Source organism: Gossypium hirsutum, chromosome A06 (genome assembly GCF_007990345.1).
Source record: "Gossypium hirsutum isolate 1008001.06 chromosome A06, Gossypium_hirsutum_v2.1, whole genome shotgun sequence".
NCBI classification, from domain to species: Eukaryota; Viridiplantae; Streptophyta; class Magnoliopsida; order Malvales; family Malvaceae; genus Gossypium; species Gossypium hirsutum.
The window spans coordinates 73677750-73686591 of record NC_053429.1 but is presented as its reverse complement, the minus strand read 5'-3'; the positions used below and the strand labels follow the sequence as shown (position 1 = coordinate 73686591).

The 8842-nt window shown below is 36.3% G+C and overlaps 1 non-coding gene across 1 annotated transcript; it reads left to right on the top strand.

The window, feature by feature from the left end:
* The first annotated feature begins 3180 nt into the window (after positions 1 to 3180).
* Positions 3181 to 3287, top strand: LOC121231674 (small nucleolar RNA R71). Its single transcript, XR_005929730.1, has one exon. It is a non-coding gene; the product is annotated as a small nucleolar RNA R71 (small nucleolar RNA).
* Positions 3288 to 8842: the final 5555 nt, after the last annotated feature.

Sequence of the window (8842 nt, the reverse complement as noted above, 5' to 3'; positions counted from 1 at the left end):
TCATTTGATCTGCACACTTTCTGAAGTATGGTTCTTCCCAGAAATAGTACTTTACATCGTGAAGAAACTTTTACTTTTGTTGATATGAGTTATCAAAAGGCATCAAACCACAATCTAGATAGTTAGCAAAATCATCAAACCAAGGGGTATTATGGATATGATTCACCTTAAGTATATGTTCATCAAGGAATGTCTCCTGAATGGGCATAAATAGAGAAATCCCTTTTTGCGGTTCCAATCTAGGCAAGTGGTCTACTACTTGGTTTTCTACTCCCTTTCGATCTTGAATTTCTAGATCGAACTTTTAGAGTAGAAGTACTCATCAGATGTATCTTGGCTTAGCGTCTTTTTTGGCAAGTAAATACTTAATTACCGAATGATCTATATAGATAGTCACTTGGTACCTACAAGATAAGATCGAAACTTGTCAAAACCAAACACAATAGCAAGTAACTCTTTCTCTATTATCGTTTAATTCAATTGAGCTCCCATCAGAGTTTGACTTGCATAGTAGATCAGATGAAAAACTTTTTTCCTTCGCTGGCCCATTATAGCTCCTATCACAAAATCACTTGCGTCGCATATCAATTCAAATGGTAATTCCCAATCCGGTGTGATGGTGATAGGTGCCAAGATCAACTGACTCTTCAAATATCATTGAAACCTTTTAAACACTCCTCATCAAATTTGAATGTCGTGTCCTTCTTCAATAATTTGCATAAGGGTTTCACAATTTCAGAGAAGTCCTTGGTATATCTCTGATAGAAACTGGCATGGCCCAAAAAGCTCCTAACACCCTTTACAAATGTTGGAGGTGGGAGTTTCTCAATAACATCTACCTTTGCTTTATCTACCTTGATCCCATGTCTCATTACCCATGCCCTAGAATAATACCTTCTCATACCATGAAATGGCACTTTTCCCAGTTAAGAATGAAGTTTGTTTCTTCGCATCGCCTTAGTACCTTGGCTAGATTGGCTAAGCAATCATCATATGCATCTCTAAATACTGAAAATCATTCATAATCACTTCCAAACACTTTTCAACCATGTTAGTAAAAATAGTCATCATAGATATTTGAAATGTAGTAGGTGAATTACATATACCAAATGACATACGTCTAAATAAAAATGTATAGTATGGCATCTGAATGTTGTTTTGTGTTGATTTTCTTACGCTACTGTAATCTAATTATACCTCAAGTATCCATTGAGAAAATAGTAATAATTTCACCCCGTGATTCTATCTATCATCTGGTCTAAAAATAATAAAAGAAAATGATCTTTCCTAGTGCCTTGTTCAACTTTCAGTAATCTATGAAAATTCTCCATCCCGTAACTATTTTGGTTGGTATTAACTCATTATTCTAGTTTGCAACGACCATAATACCTCTTTTTTTGGCATGCACTGGACCGAACTATCTGAGATGGGGTAAATTATACCTGCATCTAACCACTTAATGATTTCTTTCTTTACCATGTTCTTCATGATAGGGTTCAATCTTTGTTGTCCATCAATCATCCCCTTCTCGCCATCTTCTAGGATGATTTTGTGCATGCGTACAGGTAGAATAGTGACATGAATATCAGTTATGGTACATCTGATAGCCTTCTTGACTTGTTTCAATACTCAAATAAGTTTTTCTTCTTATTCTACGGTCAACTCCACTGAAATAATTACAGGAAAAGTAGAAGTGTTACTTAAATAAATTTGTCTACACGTACCAATACATCCTTAATTTTTCCTTCTGGATGTGCTGAGGATCGATCTGCTAATTGAAGTGTAATCATAGTAGGTCTAACTTCACCTATCCTCAACTTCTTAAATATGGACATTAGCATCAAATGAAGGCTCGCACCCAAATCACATAGTGCCTTACATTAATATATTGCTCCAATGTTGCAAGCTAAGGTAAAACATCCAAGATCCTTGAACTTTTGGGGTAGTTTGTCCTTAAGATATGCACTGCATTATTTTGTCAGGGCTACCGTCTCAAATTCTCCTAGTCTTCAATCCTTGGATAGGATATCATTCATGAATTTGATGTAGTTTGGCATCTATTCAAGTGCTTCTACCAATAGAATGTTGATATGAAGTGGTTTGAGTACGTCTAAGAACTTCTTGAACTGGACTTCCTACTTTTGCTTCTAAAGTCTTTGAGGGTATGGTGGTGGAGGATTCTTTACTGGAACTGGTTGATTCATCTTCTATGGAAATTCTGCATCTAACAAAGGTTTTAGTTTATTACAATTTATTGGTTCGAAAATCACCTTATCGGGTTTTGCAAATTCTGGTTTTAGGGAGATTAGAGTTTCAACAGTTGGTTGAATTTCCACTGCATCTTGAACATCAGTTGGCTTCTCTTCAACTTCGACAGTGTTAGGCTCTAATGTTTTTCCACTCCTCAAGGTCAATGCTTTACAATGCTCTTTCCCTGGATTTCTTGTCACTAGCCAAAGCACTTTGTGGTTGGTTCCTAAGTTCAGTTGCAAATTGGCCCATTCAATTTTCTAGATATTTCAATGTGGCTGCTTGCTTTGGATTAAAGCATCATTTTTTGCTATGTATGGCTTCAATAGGTTTACTAAGACATTGGAGGATTCAAATTGAGGTTGTTTCTGAACTTGTTCAGTAAATATATGTGGTTGGGTCGGTCTAGGTTGGGCGTAAGTGTTACTGGTTCTAGCCCCTTAGTTACACCAAGAGAAATTAGGGTTGTTTTGCCAAGATAGGTTATAAAAATTGGATTGTAGTCCTTGCCTTCCTTGATTCTGGTTTAGATTACTTATGTAATATACGAATTCTAGGTTTAATGGACATTCCTCAAACGAATGCCCTTCCCCATAATAAACATAGGCTACACTTTCGAATTGATTCGATGGCTGAGATGCAAAATTATTAAACCCATTAGTAGTAAAGTTTTTAAGCCTTGAGGAAGTCGAAGATACTTGAGATGTGAGTGAAGTGAGTGGATCCACTTCATGTATTCTAGGGACTCATCTTCCTAACGCTGCTTGATTGGTTGGCTATTGATTATTGTTGCTGGCAATCCTCTCAATGATTTGATAAGCTTTGTTATAAGACATAAAAATGAGAGCATCATTAGCAAAAATGTCTACTACCATTCTCGTGTGAGCATTGAGACCATTATAGAATGTCACAAGTTGGATACAATATGGGATTCCATGATGAGGGCACTTCCGTAGTAATTATTTGTACCTTTCCCATGCCTAATACAAGGACTCATCATCCATATGTTTGAAAGTAGTGATCTCATCCCTTAACTTGGCATTCTTGCTAGGTGGGAAGTATTTCATAAGGAATCTTTTTGCTAACTCTAGCCATGTGGTAATGGAATTTGGTAGTAATGAGTTCAACCAAGCTCGAGCTCTATCCCTTAGTGAATATGGGAACAAATTTAATCATAGTGCATCTTTGGGTACTCCAGCTAGCTTGAAAGAATTGCTCACCTCTATAAACAGTCTTAAGTGAAGGTGACAATCTTTAGTAGGCATTCCACTACATTGGCCCACTGTCTGAAGCATCTGGAACATGACTGGCTTTAGCTCCAACTGTTGTGCCTCGATTTTGGGTCTCCTAATACTCAAATTAAGAGCATGAAGCACTGGCACAACATAATGTCTTAGATCTCTATCCCTATCATTAGCAATAAGGATAGGATTTTGAGCAGGGTTTACTCTATTTCCTGAACTTAGATTTTTGTAGTTTATCTCTTTGGTCCTTATCTGAACTGCTTATCTTCTTCATTGTCGAAAAGTTCTCTTAATCTCAGGGTCTACAGGGAGTATGTAACACCTCTAATCTGTAGCTGTCACTGGATTAGGGTTACGAGGTATTACCGATCAATACATATCACTTAATATACATGTATCATACATTCATACAAAAATATCATTCCACATAATCATAATGTCCCTTATAAGGATATACGGGTCCTTAAACATGCTTTAGAAATGATTCAGGACTAAACCGATAACATATGAAAATTTTGAAACTTAGAAAAAGTTTAACATTTCAAAGGCCACACGCCTGTGTGAGCAGGCCGTGTGCCTCACACGATTAGCAGACACGCCCGTGTCTTAGCTCGTGTGGAAACAGGGTATAAATACTGACTTACATCACACGGCCAAAGACACGCCCGTGTGCCAGGCCGTGTGAAAATTGGAGGGTATACTGACTTCACAACACGGCCAAGTCAGACGCCCGTGTGCTAGGCCGTGTGCCATTTAGGGGATATACTGACTTGTACCACACGGACGATCACACGCCTGTGTGTGAGGCTGTGGGGAGCATACTAACTTCAATTCAATTTTAACAACAGCGGACACACGGCCGTGTAATGTGACCGTGTGTCACACAAGGCTGAGACACACGGTTGTGTCTCTGCCCGTGTAGACAAAAATTGGCTATTTGCGAAGCCATTTTGCCACCCTATTTTCACATGTATGCACAAGCACAATATGCAACATTTTTATAACCCAATTGGAAGCCATTATATAACATCTCATACACATATGATACCAATTCAACATAGTATTCATTACCTAATAAATAACAACATATTCTGTTCATAAACCTACCATATATCAAGATACATTTGCATATCTTAATTCCAACAACTATTTACCAAAACATACCAAATTATAACATAAAGTTTAGCCAAATCACATGGCTTAACCTTTACACAAATGTACCAAAACATGATCTCAAGTAACTATATTTATCTTCTTTAAAACTAGCCTATACATGCCATATTTACAAATGTCCACAAGTTCAAAAGTACCAATCGACAATTGGATAGTGTGATGTGAAACTCCAACTTGTTCGAAACGAGCGAGCTAATGAACCTCTATAAAACATAGAAAAAGAAACAGAGTAAGCTTTATAGCTTAGTAAGCCCGTATAATTCAGAATTACACTTACCATTTGTACCAGCCCGATTGTTTACTCAGAACAGTGGTTTCGGGATAAAAAATCTGACATAGTAAAGTTTATTTTTGTTATATTTTTATGGTATAAAATTTTATGGATTGTTTTCTGAAAATTTAGTTTGAAAATTTTGACGTTTGGGCACTCAATTTAGTAAAAAGGACTAAATTGTAAAAAGTGAAAAAGTTGAGTTCTACATGCTAAAGGTGTCAATTTGTTATGAAATTGAGGTCCTTATATGGTAATTAGACCATTGATTAAGTTTGTGGACAAAAATGGACATGGTTAGGCATGTTTTCAAAGTTAAAAGCCAATTTTGGTTATTTAGTTATTAAAATGAATTAAAAACAAAATTAAAAGCCAATTTTTGTCCATCTTCAACTCCTTGGTCGAAACTTGCATGGACAAACCATGGCTAGGGTTTTTCAAGCTTCCAAGCTCAATTGTAAGTCTGTTCTAGCCTTATTTTTATTAATTTTTATGTTTTTGAAATCCTCAGAACAAGATCTATCTATTTCTACCACTAATTTGAGATATGGTTTGTAACACCCCACACCTGTACCCTACGTTGTGATGGAATACGAGGTGTTACTTAGCTCGATCACATACAAACACACGTTTTTAATCATCAAAATTTAGTCAAATTTAAAACTTTTCTGATTCTTAATTAAGAACTTCATAATAAAGGCCTACGAGGTCCTTTTTGTCATTTAAAACCATTTGGGAATGATTCAGATCTTCCCACAAACTTTGAAAAGTATTATTAGATATAGGGGCACACGCCCGTGTGGGAGCGGCAACACGCCCGTGTGAGTAATTCTTCATGGTCGTGCTGTTGGCCTCTGTGACTCACATGGCCTAGGCAATGAAAGGACACGCCCATGTCCTCCACCCATGTGGAAATACTTTTTAATGCACACCTACAGGGGTTTTCATATGGCTTGGTACATGCCTGTGTCCCTGGCCCGTGTCCTTCACACTGCCATGACACGCTCATGTCCTAGCCCGTATACAAAAAACATGGACATTCTGTTTTTGATGTCAACATCCCCAAAATATCACATGACGAAGGCACACACTCGTGTGCTAGGTCGTGTCCATCACACGACTGAGACACACGGTTGTGTCTCTTCCCGTGTGTTTACTATCATGCACACTAACTTAAATTTTTTACGTGCAGGGGACACACGGTTCGGACCACACGCCCATAGGGCAGATATCGACTAAGCAATTACTCATTCATGAGAGTGACTTCATTTGCATATATCAAAATGAATATTTGCCATCATTCAAGGCTTAATACAGAATGAAGGGTTTCCAACCCAAGCCAACACATTTGGGCAATTCTCAGTAACACAAAAAAGGTAAAGTCTAAGCCCTATACATGCCATATTAAAAAATATAAATCAAACTATACCAAAAGCTTCGATTGATAGTGTGATCGATATCTCTGACTTCCGTTGATCCTTGAGCTAGATAGGCGGCACTATAAGAAAATGGAAAAGGAGAGGGAGTAAGCATAAAACTTAGTAAGTTGCATATAAATAAACATACAACATAACTTTACCATTCATCAATAAGTATCATAATACACAAGTGGCATAAGCAAAACTTACTCATCAATATTCAATACACCTTATATAGCATATATTGAGCTCACATTTCATACATATCTTATAGGTACCTGTACCACTCACAACATGGTTATACCTTCCTTGTTAACTTGAAATCATACTTTCACCGTTGAACCATTTGGAACATTATCAGATATTCATTTAGTCTCAAACATGGGGTTAGGTGCTGATGCCATGTCCCAGACATGGACTTACACAAGTTCTAGCACATCGGTGTTGATGCCATGTCCCAGAGATGGTCTTAAACTGACACATATCATAGCCGATGCATGTCCCAGACATGTCTTACACTGGCTTACGCCTCGAGGCTGATGCATGTCCCAGACATGTCTTATGTGACACCTCTAATGTGACCCTAGTCGGAAAGTGGTTTCGGGACCACAAAACCGAGTCATAAAAATAATTAACCGTCATATTTGATGCTTATTATATATGCATGTGTGAAAATTTCATGTTTGAATTTTGTTAATTGTAAGTGAATTTTATTAAATAGGACTTGTGTGAGAAAATTTAGAAATGTGCTAGGCAAATGTTAAAGTGGCCTATTGATGCATGTTAGAAAATGCTTGTCCTTGCATGTCAAATTACCCAAAACTTTAGGTAGTGGCCGGCCATGCTATGGGTTAAAGCATATTATAAATATTTTGTGTTAATGTTTTATGTTAGAAATAATAAAATAAAAGGTTAGTAATAAAGTAATGAAAAGGGAGGGGTGATGAAAACAAAGTTGTCTCATCCATTCTCCCCCATTGCCGTGACTTGAGGAAGGAAGAAGAAGAGGATTCTCTTGCTTCATGTTCGGTTGGTTGATGTTTAGGAAGAGGTATGTTTGATGTTATTCCATGAAATTCATGCATATTTCTAGATGTTGGTTTAAATTCTTTTGCTATTTGATGGAGATGATACTCGGCCATGGGTGTTGTCTTCTTGGTTGGTGTTTGATGTTGTGGTGATGAGGCATGAAGATGATTGAGTTTGAGTGCTTAATAAAAAGGATGGGTCTTAGCAACTTCATGAAGTATTCGGCCATGGTGCTAAAATGTTGTATTGTGTTTAAACTTAGAATTTTTTTTAGTTATATGGATGTGTTAAGTTGCTTGAAATGTTAGATTAATTTGAACTCATCACCAAGTTCTTTAGGCAACCCATGTTAAAAATTTCGGTATTGAGATGCCTAGAACTTTCGGCCATAGTAGCTATGGAGAAATAAGGTTTTTGTTTCTTGTTAAATTGGATGTATCTTGTTGTATGAGTGCTTGAACAAACTATGATTAAATAGATGCATAGATTCAAGGTGGGAAGAATTGGCTATTATGCTTGATACTAATGCCGAATATGAGAATGTTGTACTTGAAAAATGTAGGTGAACATGACAAGTGTATTCGGCTTAGGGCATAAAGGATATGAAAAATTTGGTATTTATTTTTGATTGTGTGTGTATGACCATGGATAATTGGCTGCACAAATATTATAAATACATAATGTATGTTAAATTTATTAAGCTACAAAACATTATACATGATCGGCCAAGGTAAATTATTTGAGTAAAGTATATCTTGATGGTACATTTCGGCTAGTATAAAATGTATATGGATGTCGTATGACTATGTTTAATTTGGGAAGTAAATTGTTTGATTTAGCTCAAGAGCTTAGAGGATCAAAGTTGGATAAGGGAAAGGAAAAAGTGATCGAAGAGCTGTCGTAATCGTTCGGCAACTTCCGAGGTAAGTTTTAAGTGATTAAACGTTGAGTAAATTCAATCATAATAGGACATAATGAGTTGATTTAATAAGATATGATGTGGCCATGATATGTCTTAAACTCAAATGGTAAGTTCATAAGTGTTTGGACTTGGAAATTTAAGAGCAAATTGTAATAATTTGCTTAGGACAGCAGCAGTAACGTGATTTTCGAAAATCACTATAAATTGTTGGTGTGGAATTATAGGCTGAATAAAATATGTAATCAAAGCTTAATTAGTCTAGTTTCCTATAAAAGAGACCGTGTAAGCAAAGAAATTTCCTATAAAGAGATATTTAAAGTTGAATGAGACAGTGTCAGAATGACTCCGAAATCCCCTGTTCTGTTTTTAGAAAATCATTATAATTTGTACAAAAATGGTTATAAGATAAAATTTATATCCTTAGACTCCTTAATGAGTCTAGTTTCAAATGAAATCAAATAAAACATATTTTGAATTCTGTACAATGAGAAATTTGATTCGTAGTGAAGAATGGTCAGATTATTCAAACAGTGAA